This window comes from Macaca fascicularis, chromosome 17 (genome assembly GCF_037993035.2).
Source record: "Macaca fascicularis isolate 582-1 chromosome 17, T2T-MFA8v1.1".
Taxonomy (NCBI): Eukaryota; Metazoa; Chordata; class Mammalia; order Primates; family Cercopithecidae; genus Macaca; species Macaca fascicularis.
Genome location: NC_088391.1, coordinates 97,687,159 through 97,709,447, shown reverse-complemented (window position 1 = coordinate 97,709,447; position 22,289 = coordinate 97,687,159). Strand labels below are relative to the sequence as shown.

Sequence of the window (22,289 nt, the reverse complement as noted above, 5' to 3'; positions counted from 1 at the left end):
TTTTTTCACCCGGCTTATTTAAGTTCATTACAAGAAAGGTGAGAGAGATGAGCCTTCTGAGCCTTCAGTGGAGAATGAACCATGATTGCACTTTACATTTAGATTTCATGTATCTATGAATAACTCAAAGCGTCTTTGCAAAAATCTAGCCAGTCTTCTTATAGTCTTATTCTCTTAAGAATGGGATAAATATCAAACTCCCTGGTTTACGCTACTTAGCCTCTGCAGCTATGCAGAGTGTGTTTCAGACCAAATAAATTATTGACTATTCTGCTCTAATACCACAGAACTTATCTTTTCTAAATAGCTTTAATCTTTGTTACCTGGTACCTCATTATTTGTACAGCTTGGGTTTATCCATGACAAGGTCACTGCTCAAAACATGATTGGACAGAACGAATATTTCCCGTCAATAAAGGTGTCCAAATTCAGCTAACTTGTGAAGACACCTTCAAAGACGAATTTCCAAAAGCATCTCCTAGCACTTGCTATTCCTTATTTCTTGAATCAACCTATTCATCATTAGGATCTTCTTTTCCACTTATTTCTCAAGTACTACGCTTGATTCATCTGTGATCCCAAAGTCACTCAGTGCCACGGGCATTGGTGGGCCCCTACCACGTGGTATAGCTCTAGAATCCGTACTTAGAAATAGAACATTTTGTTTTCTATTCAACGTAAAGACAGATAATATGTACTGTTAGTCTGAATATGTCTTACAGAAAACACAAAGCTCAGTTATTTTTAAAATATAGCCTTATATCTCCAATTAGACAACTTTCCAAATCTTTGAAACCCTCTCTTTTGTTTAAACATCATTCTCATTCTTTTATGGAATCCTAACCTTTAAATTCTAAATCAGGTTAATTCTCTACTAAATAAAACACCAAGTTTCCTCTCGCTCTAAAGTCAAACACAATTTGGCTGGGCGCAGTGGCTCACCCCTATAATCCCAGCACTTTGGGAGGCCGAGGCTGGTGAATAACGAGGTCAGGAGATCAAGACCATCCTGGCTAACACGGTGAAACCCCGTCTCTACTAAAAATACAAACAGCTAGCCGGTCATGGTGGTGAGCGCCTGTGGTCCCAGCTACTAGGGAGACTGAGGCAGGAGAATGGCTGGAACCCAGGAGGAGGAGCTTGCAGTGAGCCGAGATGGCCCCACCGCACTCCAGCCTGGGCAACAGAGCGAGACTCCCTCTCAGAAAGAAAAAAAAAAAATTAGCCTGGTGTGCTGGGGCGGTAATCCCACCTACTCAGGAAGCTGAGGTGGGAGAATCACTTGAACCCGGAAGGCCGAGGCTGCAGTAAGCTGAGATGGCCCCAATGCACTCCAGCCTGCGTGACAGAGGGACACTCTGTCTCAAGAAAAAAATAAATAAATAAAAGGCAAACAATTTGACGGCAAAAATATTCTACAAATATCTGATAAAAGTTTGCCCCAAGAGAACGCCAAAAACTTCTGGATTGCTCCATTAATTGGATAATTTTCACTTGTCCTTTATAGCAAGTTCCTTCACTGTGGCTTGTATGAAAGGATTTGTTTGCTTTGTAACATGGGAGTTAAAGGTAAAGAAACTGCCTCATTACCACTGAGTGTGAATACTCTCATTTCTGCATGGATGTTTCTCACCTTTGATGTGAGCTCTCTGGTCTATGAAAAGACATGGTTACCATCAGTAAGTGAATATTTAAGAGTTTTCAAAGCTACTAGACAAATCATAATACAGTTTTTTTTTTTTTAAGTTCCGGGATATATATGCAGAACTTGCAGGTTTGTTATATAGCTGTACTGTGCCATGATGGTCTACTGCACCTATTAACCCATTAGCAAGTTTCCCTCCCCTCACCCGCTACTACCCCAAAGGCCCTGGTATGTGTTGTTCCCTTATCTGTGTCCATGTGTTCTCATTGTTCGACTCCCACTTATCAGTGAGAACATGTGGTGTTTGGTTTTCTGTTCCTGTGTTCGTTTGCTAAGGATGACGGCTTCCAGCTTCATCCATGTCCCTGCAAATGACATGATCTCATTTCTTTTTATGGCTGTGTAGTACAGGCTGTATACGTACCACATTTTCTTTATCCAGTCTATCATTGATGGGTATTTGGGTTGGTTCTAAGTCTTTGCTATTGTGATAAGTGCTGCAATAAACATACATGTGTGCATCTGTCTTTATAGTAGAATTATTTATATTCCTTTGGGTGTATGCCCAGTAATGGGATTGCTGGGTCAAATGGTATTTCTGGTTCTAGATCCTTGAGGAATTGCCACACTATCCTCCACAATGGTTGAACTACATTCCCACAAACAGTGTAAAAGCGTTCCTAATCCACAGCCTCATCAGCATCTACTGTTTCTTGAATCTTTAATAATCACCATTCTGACTAGCATGAGATGGTGTCTTACTGTGGTTTTGATTTGCATTTCTCTAATGATCAGTGATGTTGAGCTTTTTTCCCTATGTTTGTTGGCCGCATAAATGTCTTCTTTTGAGAAGCGTCTGTTCATATCCTTTGCCCACATTTTGATGGGGTTGTTTGTTTTTTTTCTTGTAAGTTTGTTTAAGTTCCTTGTAGATTCTGGATATTAGACCTTTGTCAGATGGGTAGATGGCAAAAATGTTCTCCCATTCTGTAGGTTGCGTAATACAGGTTTTTAAAAATTACTTCTACAGCTTAACATGAGGCACCAGAAGTCTGAGGGTTATAAATGTGAACACTAAACAGACACACACCCATGAATATACAAAAACGTGCAAGCATGCCCCTCTTTACTCCTCAAGGCAGCAAGAAAGATAACTTGTTGATCTCCCTACTTCTTCGATGCACGCATATGCAGATGCAAATTGGCTTTGTAGGTCTGCGTTTTCTTATGCTATGACCCCTAAAGAAGTTACCTATCAGCTGGAGTGAAAGAAATCCAGCACTCTATGTGCACGTTTGTTAATCAGACTTGATTTGTCCATCCACTCAACCTTCACAAGACTTCTCGTTCATTCCTCAGTCAGTCGTTCCTCAGTCAAATCGTTCAATAAATACTTCCTGGGGATTAAGTAGATACTATTTTACCCCACCCACAGCCCACCTCAGTCTTTATCTGCAGCTGGGATAGGCAGGTCCTCAGGTGCTGATAGCTTTGATCTCAAGCAGTCCTGTGTGACTATCAGTGTTTTTGTCTCTTGCTATCTCCAAAGTCTTGGGAGCTCATGCAGTCCGGGTAGCCAGACAACAATGGGGATTGTTCCCAGGCCAACCATTACTATAGATGGGTAGAGGGATGGATAGAGAAATGCCCCAGCCTCTCTTTAGGTGGAGGGGAATTATGAGTTACATGCTATGCGGGTTTTCAGACGGTTCTCACAGGGAATGAACCTCACTTGCTCAAGGTGATACCAGCTCAATCTACCCCTTACTGAGTTTTTACCATTTTCACATCACTTTCTCAAGCCCTCACTTTTGGAATCATCTTCCAAATAAACCATAGGCACTCAAGACTTTATCTCAGGTTCCTTTTATAAATGAACCCAAACTAAGACAATTTCTCAGATCATTTCAGTTCAGTAAACTTTCATTGGCTATTAATTCGATGCTAAAAATGTACCAGAGACTAAAGACAAGCAATGCAATAACACATTCTCCTGATCTCAAAGGGGAGTAGCTTTTTTCTGAAGAAGGGAGACAAACAGATGCATCAGCACAATAGGATATTATAATTGCTATAATAGCAGCTTGCCCTGAGGCTTATGGGAGCTCAGAGGAAGCAACAACAAATTCTTTGTGGGGCAGGGGCAGGGGGAGCAGGGGACTTACTCTGAAATGATTCCAAAAAGGGGACTTACCTGATGAGAGATGTATCAAATAACAGCATGCTGCATGAAAAACAAAGAGTAAGAAATAATTTGAACAACGAGTGAGGGCATGGGATATTTATTCCTTCAATGCAAATTACAATGCACTTACTGCATCCCAAGTTATGTACTAGACATTGGGAATATGTCAATAAAAACAGCATTTTGTATGAAATTTTGTCACGACTCACTATACTAGACTGCACATACTTCATTGATTTTCTACCATATTGTAAATATTTTTAACATTGAGGACTACAATTACAAAAAATTCATGCAGAATTTGCCAGAACCTTCCATTTCTAAAGTTGCATCTAATTCATGCATCATTATTCAGCAGCCTTATTTCTTCAGTCATTCTTGAGGGTGACTTCACAAGACAGAGATGGAGAAACTACAGTGATATGTCGTCTGAGAAGCTTTAAAATGTTTGGTCTTCTTGGACAAGCATTTCTAAAACAAACTAAAAATGTTTTGGTCCAAAACTTCTCCTCAACTTCTCAACCCATGCTACTCTCCTCTCACCCTTGAAATAAAAGAGAGTATTAAACACGAGGCTGGATGGCGACTTTACTCGCCATAATCACTCAGGAAATGTTGGTCTGTAAACCTGACCTAAAGTCATTCAGAAAACTGGCTATGAGACCTTCGTCTGGAAAAGTCTGTCCATGTGATGGCATCTAAAGTGGAAACAAAGGTGAAAAGGGGTACAACTGGCTCCCAACTTAATGAAATACACAGCCATCTATGTCTGTAGGGACAGATTTATTTCTTGCTAAAACATGTATTTCCTGTCTCATAAACACAACTTTAGCACACCTTTTCAAACACCCAAGGAGAGACTAAGGCAGGGGGCAGTGGAGCATGATAAATGGGACTAACTCACACTGGGCTTATTTTTCTCTATGGAAGGTCACGTTTCTCACTCCAAATTTAGTGTCTGCATACCTCACCCCCAGCCCAGCACCAGGTCTCTATTTTTAAATGATGATCACAGTTTCTTAACTCAGTAAACTGCCTTGTTAAAATATTCTTCTCATCTGTTTTTTTTTTTTTTTTCTTCCTCTGGGGAGCAAAGTATTTCCTGACATCTGTTTTGAATTTGTTTTTCTTTTAATTTCTGTGTATGCCTCTTTTTCCTATCATCTGCATTAAATTGAAAATAGCATGTGAGGCTGAAGGGTTCTTTGCCATTTCTAGATTAATATTGCCTTCACCCCAGGGGACTCTGAACACACATTTGTGCTACCTCGACATCGATCTTGTTGCCCAATTCAGCCATCTTAGAGTTAGGAACAGAAGCAAAGTTGGGTGTCCATGAAAACCTCCCACCAAGATACTTCATACACCTAGAAGAGTTACTTAGAAACAAAACCACGGATGGCCTCTGTTACAGACTGTTTGTGCTCCTCTTTCCACCCCAACTCATATATATATTGAAGCCCTAACCCCCAAAGCGATGGTATATAAAGCTGGGGGCTCTGGGAGATAATTATCTCATCCTAAGTGTATTGCTACAAAGACTTCCAGTAGTTTTGTTGTTGTTGTTGTTGTCATGGGTTTTCTGTTTGCTTGATTGGTTGGTTGTTTTGTTGTTGTTTTGTTTTGAGACAGTGTCTTGCTCTGTCTCCCAGGCTGGAGTGCCATGGTACAAATAAAGCACACTGCAGCCTCAAACTCCTGGGTTCACATGATCTTCCCACCTCAGCCTCCTGAGTAGCTAAGACTACAGGTATCCACTACAACCATGTCTGGCTAATTTTTGTGGTTTTTTTTTAGAGACAGAGTCTCACTATAGTCCCAGCTTGTCTCGAAGTGGTCTCAAGTAATCCTCCCTCCTGGGCCCCCCAAAATATTTTGATTACAGGTGTGAGCTCCTGTTCCCAGCCTCAGTAGTTTTTATATGAATATCTATGCTTAAACTGAAACACATATATGCATGTGTGTGTGTGTATATATATATATACGCATGTATTATGTAGTCATTTGTATATGTGTGTATGTGATATATGTGTATATATGTATATATTACACACGTTATATCTGCATGTGTATCATACCTAGCATACATATTCATATAAGCACACATATATTGCATCTGTGATTTTGCTAGCCTGTTTCAGCCTCTGAATTGTTTGTGATTTAGAATATGGAGAATGACTAAACAGTTGGAGAGTGGAGAAAGGGAGCTCTTAAGAAGTGTTACTGAAAATTAGAAAATGGCTTCTCTTCGATGTTCTTTGAAAAATGAAATCCCTTTTTATCTACTGCTTGGCAGCTGAGCTCCTTTTCTGAACTCCACTCCATGCAAAGACTATGCCACGTGGCTCCTTGGCTTTTAGTTAGGATAATATAGAAATATGTCACCAAATAGTGCTGGCCTGGTCAGGTCCATTCCCATATGTACCACTTTCCAAATGACATGGTTTCCTGCACTGAGTGTGTCTTTCAATAAAATATTTTATAAATAGGAATTATAAACTGTGAAGTAGTTTGTAAACACAAAACACTTGTATTCAAAATAACAGAAGAAACTTAGAAATCAAGGTCAAAGGTAGATACAGAGAAAAAAAGTACAATGAAGATATTGTATTCCCGTCACCATTACCAGAATGACAATGAGAGCCATGCCAAGTGAAGTCAACAGAATGGCAATGTGTTTTCACAAAGGACTCACCCCAGCTCCAAACATGGCCTGGAATCTGCATCGGAGGTCAGCACTGCCATCTCTGAGTGACCACGGAGTGCCATTCCATCTTCCCATGGCCACTGGAGCCTTGCCATCTGTATTTTGAGATGTTCACAGAAGAGTGGGAAAATATTTTCTTCTCATTTTCAGCAGGAAGTAATTTCTGTAAGTGATTGACTATCCTAAACAATCCTCATTCTAGAATTCACATTTACGTAAATGAGTATCTCTTTATAAAATGGAATATCTGGTCAGACTGTTTCATAAGTTCAATTCTCATGATCTTCAATGACCTTGGAAAGGAAAGCATAAGACTAGAGGGTCTTTTTGGGATATGGTGTTCCTTAACTGTGGCTTATTAACTTCTAAAATTACTAAGATGAAGAAAATCTTGGAATATTTCCCAAAGGTACTCATTCTGTGCTTTTCAAAGTTCAAAATGTGGCTACATGATGAAATCTAAGACATAACAAATGATTTGCAAACTTCATGAAAGGTTTTCCCAAATTAAATTATTACATGGTTCTTTTTGTAAAAAATAGATGCAGGTGGTAGGTTTCTTTACAAGTTACCTGAGAAACGGTTTCCTGAAGTCGATCAAGAACACTGCTCCCTTACTATTTTGCATCAATTCTAAATCATGTGGGCGTCCAGGCTGGATGAGGGCGAGAGAAGAGGGAGAATACGAGATCAAAGCCTGTGCATTACAGGAGAAAATGCTTTTTCTCTGTGGCTTTGAAAATCTCTTTTTAAAGGGATCCCCTCCCCACTTACTTTGGGGTTTGGCATATGGTGTGTGCTACAGATGGATGAGCAGTGATGCAGCTGTTTGGGATCTGGCACCCTGGCTCTGGAGCGCTCCTGCCAGCTGGCCGGCGCACCCCGGGCTTGTAGCATGAACCGATTCCTCCCAGCTGTTATGCAAAAGAAAGTGGAGAAATGTTGTTGTTCACCAATTTTCCGTCTAAGCCATTTTAGTTTAAGCTCAAGCCCAACAACAACAAATTCCCCAGAAGGCAACTTTTTATGGTACAGCATGCGTCTTCCAAGTTATGTATAATTGTGAATGCGAGGTTACATTTGGATAAGGTTAAAAATCTGCGGAAGCATTCATTGCTGCAAGCTGTGAATAATGTATGAAAGGAGAAATCTCAGTCCCAGCTACGGGGATGTGTGAGTGTGCCACCAGCACCCAACGTGAGCCCATGAGGGCTGGTGGCCAGGAAATGCATTGCACTCGCCTGTCCTGAAGACAATACGAGAAGATCCACCTTACTCAGCCGGCTTGTTCCAGATGAAAGATAGCAACAAACGGCATTTATGGTAATATTAAAAAAAAAGAGGGTTGATAGGTTCAGCAAACCACCATGGCACATGTTTACCTATGTAACAAACCTGCACTTTCTGCACATGTTTCCCAGAACTTAAAGTAAAATAATTTAAAAAAAAAAAAGTCTAAATTTGACCTGAAATCCAGACAGGAGTCTGCACATTTCAAAAGACCAGAGGTGTTGCAAGAACAAATTTTATCTGGAAGGCTAGTGATGTGGGGAACGGGAGATGAGATGGCAGAGGCTTCCAGGAATGTCATCAGCCGATTATCTCAGAAAGTACAAGGGTCACATCCCCTTTTAAAAATGTGGAATAACCATCACAGCATTTTGTATTTTTTGATGAAGATGATTTTTTTTTAATGAGGACATTTTGTTTGTATTTTTTTATGTTTTGACCCATTGTTCTTTTCAAGGGCCACTGGTTAGTTAACTTTGAGCTACACTGGAGGAGCAAATGGTCTGCTTTGTGACACCTGCTAGCTCCATGAAGGAACTTACCAGACACCCTCACCCACACCAGTCTAAGCTTACTCATTACAGAAGATTTGTTCTTTGTGCCTGGTAGATCTGTGGGGCAGGGAGAAGAAAAAAAGAGGAGAATATTTGACTGAAATATGGGATGTCTGTAAGAGTCTCAGACACAGGACTGAGGCACTGCCAGGGCATGTGTAGATGAACTGAGATCTTGGCTTCTGGACAGGGGTGAAGAAGCCAGCCCGCAGGACACGTGGAGGTGTGGCTTTGCCACAGAGGCACAGGCCACCAAGCAAACCTCCCATTAGCTCCCTATTGTTGTTGGCTGAGAAATTCGCTAACTGAGCTCCCAAATCCAACATCCATGACAAAGCCTACAAATCACCGGGTCCTCCAACAGGTCCACCACCAGGGCAAGTGGAAGGGAATGCAAAAGAGAACCCTGCATGGTTCACAGAGGACAGCATGCTTCCAGCCTGCTGCAAAGCTATTTGTGATTCATTAGCCGGCAATCTCTTGAGATTTGACAGGCCTTTTTATCTTTCCCCAAGCTGCAACAAAAAGCAATCATAAAACTGAGATGCACACTATCCACGACTGGGGAGAAGGCAGTGTTACTAGTTGCATAATTATCATAGGATGTAAAATGGAAAACAGATAAGAAACCATTTTATAATTTGCAAACACCAGGAGCTAGTTGTTGAAAGGAGGAAGGAAAATAAATGAATGAATGCTGATTTTCCTCTTAATATCATAATTGTGAAATGCTTTAATTAAACAGTTATAGAGATAATAAATAATTTTTAAAATAGTATTTTTCTAAAGAAATAAGGAAACATTAAAGAACAAAAATTTTCATGTAATACACACTGTATTTTCGCAATTCACCTAGGACCCTTGGATATAACACTTTCAAACACTATTTATCTCCCTTGGCTGCCAATTTTATCACAAGTAGAAGTAGTGCTTTAGGAAATAACAGCACATTGGCTAATAAACACTGTCTGATTCAGTGATTTATTTTCTTCAGAAGTTATAGCTGTGTTCAAAGTGATATCCAGTGAAGTGTCACACATTAATTTAGAAATATATCAACAGGAAAATTTATCCGTGAACTCTGGAATATCACTAGTTACTGTAAAAACACTCTTTTTTCCCCTCTATCGACAGCAACAATAGCAGCAACATACCTCACAAATGTTACTAAATACTCAATAAAAAGCATATGTTAAGTACCTTCTATGTGCAGAGTACTGTGCAAAGCAATAAGGCAGAATGGTGGGGGGGGGGGGGGGTGGGAAGAAGGAGGGAAAGAAAAAGAAAAGCCAGCTGTAAGGAGTTGCCTTTCTGTTACCAATAATCTTATTCCATCAACGCTTAACAAACTTGACTGTTGATTGAAGTCAAGGGTTTCTTTGTCGGGGGAGAGCAGAGGGTAAGCCCATTAAGTTGTTCAGATCTGATTGGTGTAGATGAAGAGGAGTAAAGATGCTGAAAGGATCCACCTTGAATTAGGAATTAGAAAGGAAGTAAGCTTTGCCTGTTATGGCTCATGGTTAGTAAATGTATGAAAACATTGAAAGAAATAGGCTAAGTACATTATTATTCTAGCTATAAGAAAAAAAATTACATGGATTTTCTAAAGAGCTATTCCAAAAAGTGAGCTACCTGATCTTAAGATTTTGTTTCTCATAAAATGGTCAAATGCACACAAGTAATTGGAGCATGCATTAGCCATTCTTACACTGAGTAATTTATTAAGAAAAGAGGTTTAATTGACTCACAGCTCCACATGGGTGGGGAGGCCTCAGGAAACTTACAATCATGGCAGAAGGAGAAGCAGGCATGTCTTACATGGTGGCAGGAGACAAAGCATGTGTAGTAAGCCAAGGGGGCAGAGCCCCTTATAAAATCATCAGATCTTGTGAGAACTCACTCACTATCATGAGAATAGGATGGGGAAAACCGCCCCCATCATCCAATCACTTCCCACCAGGTATTTCCCTCAACACCTGGGGATTACAATTCAACATGAGAGTTGAGTGGGGACACAAAGCCTAACCATATCAGACCATGTTGTGTAATTTTGATTGCATTGACCAATTTGAAAATTATGACCAAAAAAATCATAGCTCATCAATTAATCTTCTACCTTCAAAGAGACAATGCTCCCTCACCTAGGTTTCTTTTGGCAGTTTCCCTTTCTCTACTGCTGAAACAGGAGCAGTTTGTCATGCCCTTATTCAAGAACAATAGTTCTGGAAATCAGTATTATATTGTAAGAGACCCTGAGAATATAAGTAAAATAGAGACCGAAATGATTCTCAAGGCAGCAGAGGGCTATGAGTTACAAACAGTGTCTGTTACCACGGCAAATCCATTTTCCTCTACATAGTCCCTTTTACTTTGAGAAACAGATTCTCAGGGCTAACTAAAGCTAACCACTGTTTGCCAAACTCATTGCAAGTATCTCTGCCTTCATACTGTTACTCATGACAATTCCCTACAGTGTCCTAGGGTTGTCATGTGCATTAAATGAGATTGTTTAGGTGCATTAAATGAGGCTGGGTGCAGTGGCTCACACCTGAAATCGCAGCACTTCGGGAAGCTAAGGCAAGAGGATTGCTTGAGCTCAGGGGTTTGAGACCAGCTGGGCAACACAGAGAGATCATGTCTTTATAGAAAGTAAAAAAATTAGTTGAGTGTGATGGCACTCTTCTGTAGTCCCAGCTACTTGGTGGGGCTTGGGTGAGAGGATCACTTGAGCCTGGGAGGTAGAAACTGCAGTGAGCTGTGGGTGACAGACCAAGACTGTGTCTCAATAAATAAATAAATAAATAAGATCACACACATGGCCATGGCCACAAGGCCTGGTACATAGCTAGCTATCAATTAAGATTAGCATTTGGCAGTAAATACCTTGTGTCCCAATTCTTGTCCCAACTTTTTCTTGTATCTTCTCTGAATATTCTAAGCCATTGTGGTCTATTCTTATGAAAAGGAGGCAGACCTTCCAAATAAATCTCATTTGGTTGCCATTCTGTAAAAAAGTGATTGTTTCATTCTTTCCTAAGTGTGAATACCAGAATAGCAACTATACACCCAGTTCAAGTGCAACTCTGATAATAACGGAAGTGCTGTTTTGAGCTGAGCATCATATATGACAAGAAAGGTGAGAATACTGGAATACTATGTGAAGTGTATTAAGGAGTATACTAAAGGTAAATACATGTACAGCCACTAATGAAATCCTCAGCCTTAAGAACGTCTTTCCTCTAGTCGTGGTTCTGCTATTAGTTCTCAGTGATCTTGTGACTTGGTCAAATTCCTAATTCAAGGTGGATGTGTTCTTTGTAGAGCAGCGGTCCCCAACCTTTTTGGCTTCAAAGACTGGTTTCATGGGAGACAATTTTTCCACAAACTGGGGCTGGAGGGATAGTTTCAGCATGATTCAAGTGCATTACATTAATGTGCACTTTATTTCTAATTATTACATTGCAACATACAATGAAATAACTAAACAACTCACTACAATGTAGAATCAATGAGAGCCCTGATCTTGTTTTTCTGCAACAAGATGGTCCCATCTGGGGGTGATGGGAGACAGTGACAGATCATCAGGCCTTAAATTCTTGCAAGAAGCATGCAACCTAGATCCCTTGAAAGCACAGTTCACAATAGGGTTCGCACTCCTATGAAAATCTAATGCTGCCACTGATTTGACAGGACGCAGAGCTCAGGTGGTAATGTGAGCAATGGGGAGTGGCTATAAATACAGATGAAGCTTCATTCACTCACTTGCCTGTTGCTCACCTCCTGCGGTGTGGCACCGTTCTAACATGCCACAGACCAGTACTGGTCCATGGCTCAGGGGTCAAGGACCCCTGTTTTAAAGGGTACTCGGTCTGCCTCCCCTCTCAAAGTTGTCTCCAAAGTAGACAAATCTCAATCTCACCTCCCATATTTCTGTGGTTTCAGCACTTTTTCCTCCGAATTTCCGTTTCATATATTATTGAAGTTCCACATAAATTACTTCTCTCTAATATTAGGGCCCTCTATAAAAATATCTGCTACAAAAAGAGAAAGACAAAAATAGTTGGTCACATTCTTATAGAATTTTCTAGTTTGGGCAGAGACAGAATCACTCCCAGGTAGAGTGTTAACTGGGAAGTTTCCCTGGTTCCTTTGAAGTCTTTCATTGTATGAGTATCATAATTCTTCCCTGCCTCCCCTCCAACTTAAGCAGTCCCCTTCTCCCACTGCAGAGTCAGAAGTTAAAAGCTATCATTTTGCTAGTTGACTGAGATGTGTCTATTTTAAGTGCCTTAATCTCACTCAAATTTAGTAAAGTCTATCTACAAGGTAATTTATTATTCATTCATTTGTTTATTCAACAAGCACTTATTCTACAACTACTCTGCATCAGGCATTGTTCCTGGTCTAGGGACACAGTAGTAAACAAAAAAGACAAAGATCTCAGCTCGTAGAACCTCATTTGACTGAAGAGCAACAGGCAAGAAGATAAAAAGTTAATGTATGGTGTGTTGGGTAACCCTAAATGCTAAGAAGGAAAAAATGGATATGAAATACCAGGGTGGGGGTTGAGATGACATTTTAGATAGGGCGGCCAGGAAACAAGTGAAGGGAAAGCAGCAGGCAAGGATGGCTCCATGGATTGACCTGAGCATCTGGCAGAACACAGAGCCTATTGCCTGAGAGGAGGTGGGTTGTGAGTGGAGTCAAGACCAAAAGTCAAGTGGGAATGTCAAGAAGCAAGCTGGATATTGGGCATAGGGGGAGAAGTCTGGATTAAAGACACAAATCTAGAAAATGTCCTATAGGTAAAAAGTCATTAGTCTGGATCTGATCACCCAGAGGGCCAACAGGAAAGGAAAGGGCATAAATTGTGAGCCTTGGAGAGACCAGGGAGACAGGGAAGTCTGGGAAGGAACAGTGGGAAATTTTGAGGGAGCCCAGGCAATATGGCAGCCTGGAAACCAGGAACGGAATGTGTTTTAAGGCAAATTATCATCTCTATCAAACGCTGCTGAAAGAGAGAAGCCACATGAGGACTAAGAGGTGGCCACCATGCTTAGCAACATGGAAGTCAGTGAGGACTTTAAGATGGTCACAGAGGTGAAGGTGGTGGCAGGAAACCAAATTGCAGTGGGTTCAGGGGAGCGGGGAGAAGAAATTGGCTTCTTAAATGTCAGGAGTTTTCCTTTTCCTTCAAACCCTGCTTTATTGAGTGGCTCAGCAATAAGAGCTTTTCTTTACCAAAAGAAATAAATGGGTTTTTTTTTTTTGCAAAAATGTTTGAAAGACACAGGGACACTTGTTTAGCTGAGGTGTGACTTGAGCAGCTTGACAAACGCTGTCTCATTTCCAGCAATTCTAGTGGCAAAGTTCCCTCAACAGGGATGTTCCAAAACAACACTCCAGTTGCTTTGCATCCAAAAAAAGCTGGAAGCAGTTTTTTCTTGTAAATTGTAGGCTAAAGTACGATTACTGAGAAATCTTGGAAAGCTGGCACTTTTTTTTTTTTTTCTTTAAGAATAGTCTCCTAAAACCTTTTTCTCGTGTATAAATACCAAGGTACTGAAGCCACCATCATTTCTCTTCCAGTTCCTGTAGCCCCTCACAGAAAGCATTCCCTAACCTGGGGCCACGCAAGTTCTCACTCTGAAGAAAAAACATACAACAACCTCCCCAACTACAGAAAAACAAATCAGGAACATTTTCTTTTTTTTTTTTTTTTTTTTTTTTTTGAGATGGAGTTTCACTCTTGCAGGCTGGTGCGATCTCAGCTCACTGCAACCTCTGCCTCCCAGGTTCAAGCCATTCTCCTGCCTCAGCCTCCCGAGTAGCTGGGATCACAGGTGCCTGCCACCATGCCTGGCTTTTATTTTTAGTGGAGACAGAGTTTTACCATGTTGGTCAGGCTGGTCTCAAACTCCTGACCTCAGGTGATCCATCAGCCTCAGCCTCCCAAAGTGCTGGGATTACAGGCATGATCCACTGTGCCCGGCCCAGGAGACATTTTTTAAAGTCGTAGATACGGGGCTTAATTACTAGCATTTGTCCCAAAAATAACATTACAAATTGTGGACTCTGTACCCGGAAAGGTGGAAATACAAGAGAAATCTCATCATTGCCATGTGAGGCAATCAAAGGAATCCTATTGTTAGACAATTAAAGGGAAACATATATCGTTTAATTATATATTAAATAAATCTAAAATATATATTAATGAAATCTCATCAATGATAGCTGCCACTTGGCTTTCTAATAATAATTCATCATCATTCTGATGGAAAAGCAGTACATGGATCTGTGCCAAAGTACTCTGCCATCTCCTAGAAAGGTTCCTTTTGCATGAGAGGGAAGATGAAAACATGAGCTTTGCAGTAGAATTTTGATTCATTTAAGAATTCATAGACCTGATGCTGGTTAACTCCCGAAACTCCAACCAACATTTCTAGGAGTTATATACATCAACGCGAAACAGGGCTACTCAGTCATCATTTGAAATTCACATGGGCAACACTTTTGTAATATGGATTGTCACCCACGAGCTCAACTGTGATCAAGGAGCTCCAATTTAACGTTGAGTTTCTGAAGTCTAATGTTTACCAAATGTGCAGCCTTGTGCCCATGCAATCCCCTTTCTGAGTTAGAAAATGGAGGCAGTCAGCTCTCTCCAAGTCTCACAGTTACTTGTGTTCACCACCCATATGCACTTCCAGGTCTCCACAGTGGCCGTTATTTTTCTCATTCCACAAAGCTACATTGTCTTCAAAGCCTCTTTAAACAAAGCTAAATCAGTTGCTGATTGAACACTGTAGTACTCGCCTTAATTTGGGGGGAATCATTTTTTAAACATTTAAGGAATCAAATTACACCTTATAATTAACTAAAAGTGACCATTTCAAACTTGTGAGGTAATTATATAAATTTTTAAACTACAACAAATTTGATGTACACATACAGAAATCATGGGAAATTTAGCCATAGACTGTACTTATGTGTCTATATATTTTTATTAAAATGACACTTCGCTTCATTAAAGAGATTACACTTCAGGACAAAACAAATAGGGTAAAAATTAACTTTACATGATTCAAATGTGCGGTTTCCAAATTTAGCAAGTTTATCCATGGGATACTTATACAGAAAAACTATTTGCTATTTCTCTGAAATTCGAATTTAACTGCGTGTCCTGTACCGTGTTTGGCAGCCTAGACTGGTGCGAAGAAGTACCCCAATACCTAAGCAGCATTTATGTGATTCCTCTCTCGCCATTGCAGAAGAATAAAACTTCCTTTCAGAGAGCACTACTGTTTTCATAACATTATACAGAAGTGTTTCCAAGCAGAGCCCAGGAAAAAAAGATGCATAGGGCTTCTCAAAATGTTCTCCAAGGATCAGCTGCATTGACATCACCCAAACCTTGTTAGACATGCAGATTCCCAGGTCCCAGCCAGATCTACTGAATCAGAAGTTCTGATGGGAGTTTCCAGAAACCCATGTTTCAATATCAGTCTCTTTGCCCCCCATTCTGACATATCTGTAAGTTTCAGATCCACTGACTAGGGGACTGTTTTATGTTCATTGGTGTCTAAACCCAACCAGAGAATACTTAAAAACAAAAGAAAATCAGTTTTAACTGTTGTCAGTTTGTTTGTTGTTGTTGTTTATTATAGATGCATAGAACTTGAGTCCACTTTTAGTGAATGAAGGCATGGGTGTGGGGAGGAGGTAGTGGAAGAGAAAAAGTAGAGTGTTGACATCTTAGTTTGTGTAGCTCTTTATCTAAGGACTGGCCTTAGATAGTTTCCTTAGCACCAAGATTATTTATTGACTAAAACTTTAAGTCATTTAATGAAATCAGCTCCAATGTAAGGTCAATTTTGCAGATAGCAAGGCCACCTAATCTAAACAATGTTTTATAATGGTTTCTAAGTAATATCAGGTAGTGAACATTTGAAGCTACGGAGTGGAATACTGAATATAATGCTTTTGCTTTTTATACAAACATCTGGATCCAAGATACAAAGAGAAGTTATAATGAAGAACTTCTAAAATGTCAAATGATCCATGAATTACAGTCCTATGCTTGTGTACATCATTTTGGGAAAGTTGGTTGGATACCATAGTATTTTAATTAAGTTAATGGGAAATTACATATTCACGGACTCAACCTTTATATTTCATGTATTCTAACTATTTTAACTTAGAACTTTACCAACTGATAACCAAACACTGTCATGTAGCTGGGATAAATGATTTTTGTGACTTTTTCTTTACTCAAAATTTTGGCATCATTTAAGGTTTCTGATCAAGCATTTGTTATTTTTTTAAATAAAGGAATAAATATAAGATAGCTTTGATGCTATTAATCTTGGTCACTTGTTCCTTTTTGAGTTTTCTCTCTTAGGTTCTAAAAGTAAAAATACAACTACTGTTGACTACAAGTGTCAATCTTTCTAACATAGGAGTCTACTTTCAAAGGGGTCTGATTCAATGTTTCAGTATTTATAATTTTAAGAAGACATTAGACATATACAGACATAAATACAGATGTGTATATCTGTATTTACAATACATATGTATAAATATACATTGTATAGATGACATCTGTCAACATTAAAACAAGATTAGTCATCTACATGATGTCACAGTCATCTAAATGATGTTAGTCATCTAAATGATTACAGTCATCTAAATGAGGTCCCTACCCTAAGTATATGCAATGGCCATACAAAGTTGTCCAGTAAATGCACTGACTAGCAACTGAGAAAAGCTTCCAAAGATGGATACTCTTCTGTTAGAAAAGATCTTCTATGTGACAATGGTAGAAAACATTCAAAGGGATTATAACTGGATAATGACTAATTCACATTCAATAAAAAACTTTTCATAAAACAGAGGATAACAAACATAACCCACTGCAATTTGAGTCAATAACCCATTCCCAGAATAAACCATTGAACTAAAACCTGAAAAATATGGCATTCATCCTTGACAGGTGGGTGAGTGCATGAGTTAGAAATGATGACTTCTTCCAGGATTTGTTAATTTCTCTAGGATAAACTCAGTTTTAACCAAAATTCTGCAAATCTTGCCTGGTCTTTAAGAATGTGGAAACACAGTAAAACTTTGTTAGTGGAGTTAATGACCAAGAAAATGACAGTCAATCACAGAGTCCTCAAATAAGCTACCCAGGTGCTGACTCAACTGCAACAAGAGATAGGGGTTAATCTTGTAAAATTTGAATGTTTTAAAAAGGAACAGTTGCTACTATGCATAAATCTGTTGTCTTTGCTCAGGGAAAAAAAATGAAACAAAATACTTCACTTTAGTTATATGCCAACTTTTACCTTAATGAGGAAAGTAATAAACTGTATATTTTTAAAAATACAATTCCTTCCTTTTATCATTCTCTAAGACAGCAATGGCTATGACAAATAATCATCTTTGTGCTAGTAATACATGAATACCTGAACCTTGTTCTGAAATACAATTCTAGTCCACCTCAGGGAGACGTATCTAAATTCTCTTGATTATGAATACATTACACTGCCTTCTAAAGCAGAGAAAGAGGATTTCAAAAGGTTCAAGTCATACATGTTCTAACTCATGTCTTCACGTCCAAAGGGTTTTATGTGCCCAAGAAATAATAAACTCATTAAGATTTTTGTCGCCCAACAAGTCAAAACATGCTTTTGTAGGTAACATGAAAGCAAAGGGACCTGTTCTGTTTTATGAAGTACATGCTCTAATATCTGCAAATATATATATATTACACCTAAAAAATAGTGCTGCTAACAAACAAAACTACCATAAAAACAGAGAAAGAATCATAAAAACGGGTTCATTCTAGTATTAATTTTAATGTTTGATTCATGTTTAAGAAGTTCTTAAGTTGAAATATTCAGATGGTACGAACTGCTATGTTTTACCCAAGTGAACTGAAGCTCACACAATGCATTTCTTTGGTAATGCAGAGTTTATACAGGCTTTCCTGTAGCCTTATTTTTGCAACCACTGTTCACAGACCACTGAGATAGTTTGATTAAAAATGCTTACATGGGAGGCCGAGGCAGGCAGATCACAAAGTCAAGAGATGAAGACCATCCTGGTTAACACGGTGAAATCCCAATTATACTAAAAATACAAAAAACATTAGCCAGGCTAATGTTTTGTTTAGTGGTGGCAGGTGCCTGTAGTCCCAGCTACTCGGGAGGCTGAGGCAGGAGAATGGCGTAAACCCGGAGGCGGAGCTTGCAGTGAGCCGAGATCACACCACTGCACTCCAGCCTGGGCGACAGAGCGAGACTCCATCTCAAAAAAAAAAAAAAAAGAAAAAGAAAAAATGCTTACATGACTAAATTCTCCTATTTTACATGCCTTAATATATTCTGGATGGTGAGTCATTTTATTTTTTTCAAGAGAAAATTGTTTGAATATGAAGACCGAACAAAACCTTTGAATGTCAAGTTGCAAAAGTGGCATGAAATGCTGAAATGAAGATGTGCAATCATCCCATCACTGGCTTTCAAAGAAATAGGTAGAAAAAAAAAAATCTCAGCTGGGCCCAGCTCCTCCCTTGTTAACATGTGTATGCTGGTGTCTGGAGAAGATACCGCAGGACCCCACCTGTGTACAGAGGGATAGGAATATTAAGGATGAAGAGGAGATCTAGGCACAGAAGGCAATGGACCTGAGCATTCCCAGAACCTCAGCTTTCCTGACCTGAGCCTTTGAGCCAAATGTATATTTCTGAGAACCCTGGTTCCATTTAATTTACTAAATCTACTTTTAAGTTATCACTCTAGGTGGGTAAATGTCCCAGGTATAACCACGTTTACAAAGAGGAGGAGAAAAGCTCTTAGATTTGGCAGCATATTAAGGATCATAAACTTACACGTATAATACAGGCTGAAAGTACTAGAAGAGAGTTACTAAGAGGTCAGTGTAGTCAAGTGAAAAGGACATAATATCCAGTGATAGGAAATCAAGACACAGTATAAAGACAGCAGCTGGTGAGATGAGCTCTAAAGTAAGGCTTTGGGAATGAGAACTTCCATTAAGGCAAGGAGTAGGAAGTTGGAGCGGTGATCTATAGCACAGGATGTGTGTTTAAACAGGGGGAGAAATTAACTAGAGAATGTCATTTGGGGTCCCAGAGTGCCTGACAATAAAAACCAATCAGAGGAATTGATGTTCACTTGGTTTGATAGTCACTGACGAGGAAAGTGTGTCAATGGAGTGGTAGTTTGAAGAGAGCCGAGAAGCTGGAAGAACAAGGATTTGGGAGGCCAGTGGAGTGTATTAGTAAAGGAATTATTGATGTCTCATGCATCTGTAAATAACAAGTTCCAACTTTCTCTGATTTTCACTCCTTTTTATAAGGAGCTTACAAAATGACAACTTGGGCACCTGATTAAGAGCCAGCTGCCATCCATCTATTAGGAAGTAGATATCTTTACACATTGTGTGTGGATTGTAAACTTGAAGTTTTTCAGAGAGTAAAGTGGGGGATCAGGTGATTAAGTAAATCTGATTGCAATCCTAATGCAATCCTAACGCCCCTCTGTGCTGTCACCTTAGGTAGCATTAGTAGCCTCTACTGTTCATCCTATGCTTCTCAAATATAAGAATAACCTGGAGATATGATTAAAATGTGCACATCTGAACTGGGGTCTGGTCTGAGACTCTGCATTTCTAACAAGTTTCCGGGTATTGACAATACTGATGGTTCATAGACCACACCTTCGGGACTATTAAAATACTTTCTTTTTGCATTATGCATTGCAGAGAAAGTGACTGAAAATAAAGATAGGGCAGAAGTAGACCCAGTATGCATACAAGGAGAAACGTCATTAAAAATAATAATGAGAACAATAATGGCTTACATTTGATTAGTGTTAGAGTATGGAAAGTTTTTTTGGAATATTATCTCATTTGACTCTATTCAAATTATCTATCTACATTCAGCCACTATCATCTGGTACATACACACACACATATAGATACATATACACACACACACACACACACACACACAATGAAGAGTCATGCATTGCTAAACAACAAGGATACATTCTGAAAACCATGTTGTTAGGCAAATCTGTCATTGTGAGAACTTCAGAAGTACCATATGGGTTTGTACTTACACAAACCTATAGGGTACAGACTAGTACACACTTAGGTGGTATGATATAGCCGATTACTTCTAGGCTGCAAACCCGTACAGCATGCTACTGTATTCAGTCATGTAGGCAACTGTAGCACAATGGTAAGTATTCGTGTCTCTGAACATAGAAAAGGTACAGTAAAAACATGGTTTGAAAGCATAAAAATGGTACACACTGCTATATAGGGCAGTTACCACGAGCAAAGCTTGTGGGCCTAGAAGTTGTCCTGGGTCCATCAGGGAGCGAGTGGAGAGCAGGTGAGAAGGTCTAGGAGATTCCCATACATGACTGTAGTCTTTATAAACATCTACACTTAGGCTACACTAAAACCATAAAAAATATTTTTATTTCTTCAATAATAAATTAAACTTAATGTAATAACAGCTTAAAACACAAACAGATAGCTATAAAAAATGCTTTTATGTATTTATATATTTATTCTATAAGCTTTTTTCTATTAAAAAATTTTTTGCTTTTTAAACTTTGTTTGTTAAAAACTAAGACACAAACACACATACTAGCCTAGGACTACACAGGGCCAGGATCATCAGCATCACTGTCTTCCACCTCCACATTTTGTCCCACTGGAAGGTCTTCAGGGGCAGTAACATACATGGAGATGTCCTCTTCTATGGTAAGGATGTCTTCCAGAATCCCTCCTGAAGGACCTGCCTGAGGCTGTTTTATGGTTAGCATTTTTTATAAGTAGGAGTACACATCTAAAATAACCGTAAGTTGGGAGGCCGTGGTGGGCAGATTGCCTGAGGTCAGGAGTTCGAAACCAGCCTGGCTAACATGGTGAAACTCCATCTCTGCTAAAAATACAAAAATTAACCAGGCGTGGTGGTGCACACCTGTAATCTCAGATACTCAGGAGGCTGACACCGGAGAATCGCTTCAGCTCAGGAGGCAGAGGTTGCAGTGAGTCGAGATCACACCACTGCATGCCAGCCTGAAAGACAGATGGAGACTCCATCTCAAAAATAAAAATAAAAAAATAACAATAAAAAGTATATAAATACAGAAACCAGTAACAGCCATTTATTATCAAGTATTATGTACCGTACCTAATTGTATACGCTAGACTTTCATATGACTGGTAGCACAGCCAGTTTACGTGAACATCACCACTAAGTGATAATAATTTTTCAGCTTCATTATAATATTATGGCACTACTGCAATGTAGTCTATCATTGACTGAAATATCATTATTTGGCACATAGCTGTACATTCATATTACATTAAGATCATTTAAATATTTATTTGTCTTATAAATTTTCATTCAGGATAACATCTACTAATAACTGAACAATTCAAAGAAATGACTTTCTGTAGATGAAAATGTTCATGACCTTTTGAATTATTCAGATAATTAAGTAGAATTGCCCCCTAATTGCCCCTGTTACCTTATCAGGACTCCAACCAAAAGATGTGAATTCAAAGTCCTTTGACTATGTACATTAGCAAAAGTATATTAATTTTTCCACAGACAAATCTCTCAGAAAAGTCAGTTGCAATAATAGATACTATCATTCATGCATTTTTCCCCCTCAAAGCATATGAATGTCAGTTTATTTCCAGCCAGATTTTTCCAAGAGTGATGTCAAGATATAAAAGTATTGAAGAAAAGAATTGGAAATTTGGTTTACAATTGTATTCTAGATTTATCTCCTTCCCAGTGAATCAAGAAATATGTAGTAAGATGCCAATTTTCCTAACAGGAAAATTTAGCATGCATTCTGT

The 22,289-nt window shown here is 39.2% G+C and overlaps 1 long non-coding RNA gene across 1 annotated transcript in view; it reads right to left on the bottom strand.

The window, feature by feature from the left end:
• The window catches only part of LOC141408908 (uncharacterized), a 153,050-nt gene that overhangs the window by 12,430 nt on the left and 118,331 nt on the right, over positions 1-22,289 (bottom strand). Inside the window, exons 2-5 of the long non-coding RNA XR_012426505.1 lie at positions 7,312-7,451; positions 7,110-7,192; positions 6,526-6,632; positions 3,840-3,869 (exon numbers count right to left, since the gene is read on the bottom strand). This is a non-coding gene — a long non-coding RNA (uncharacterized lncRNA). The remainder of the gene's footprint in view (positions 1-3,839; positions 3,870-6,525; positions 6,633-7,109; positions 7,193-7,311; positions 7,452-22,289) is intronic.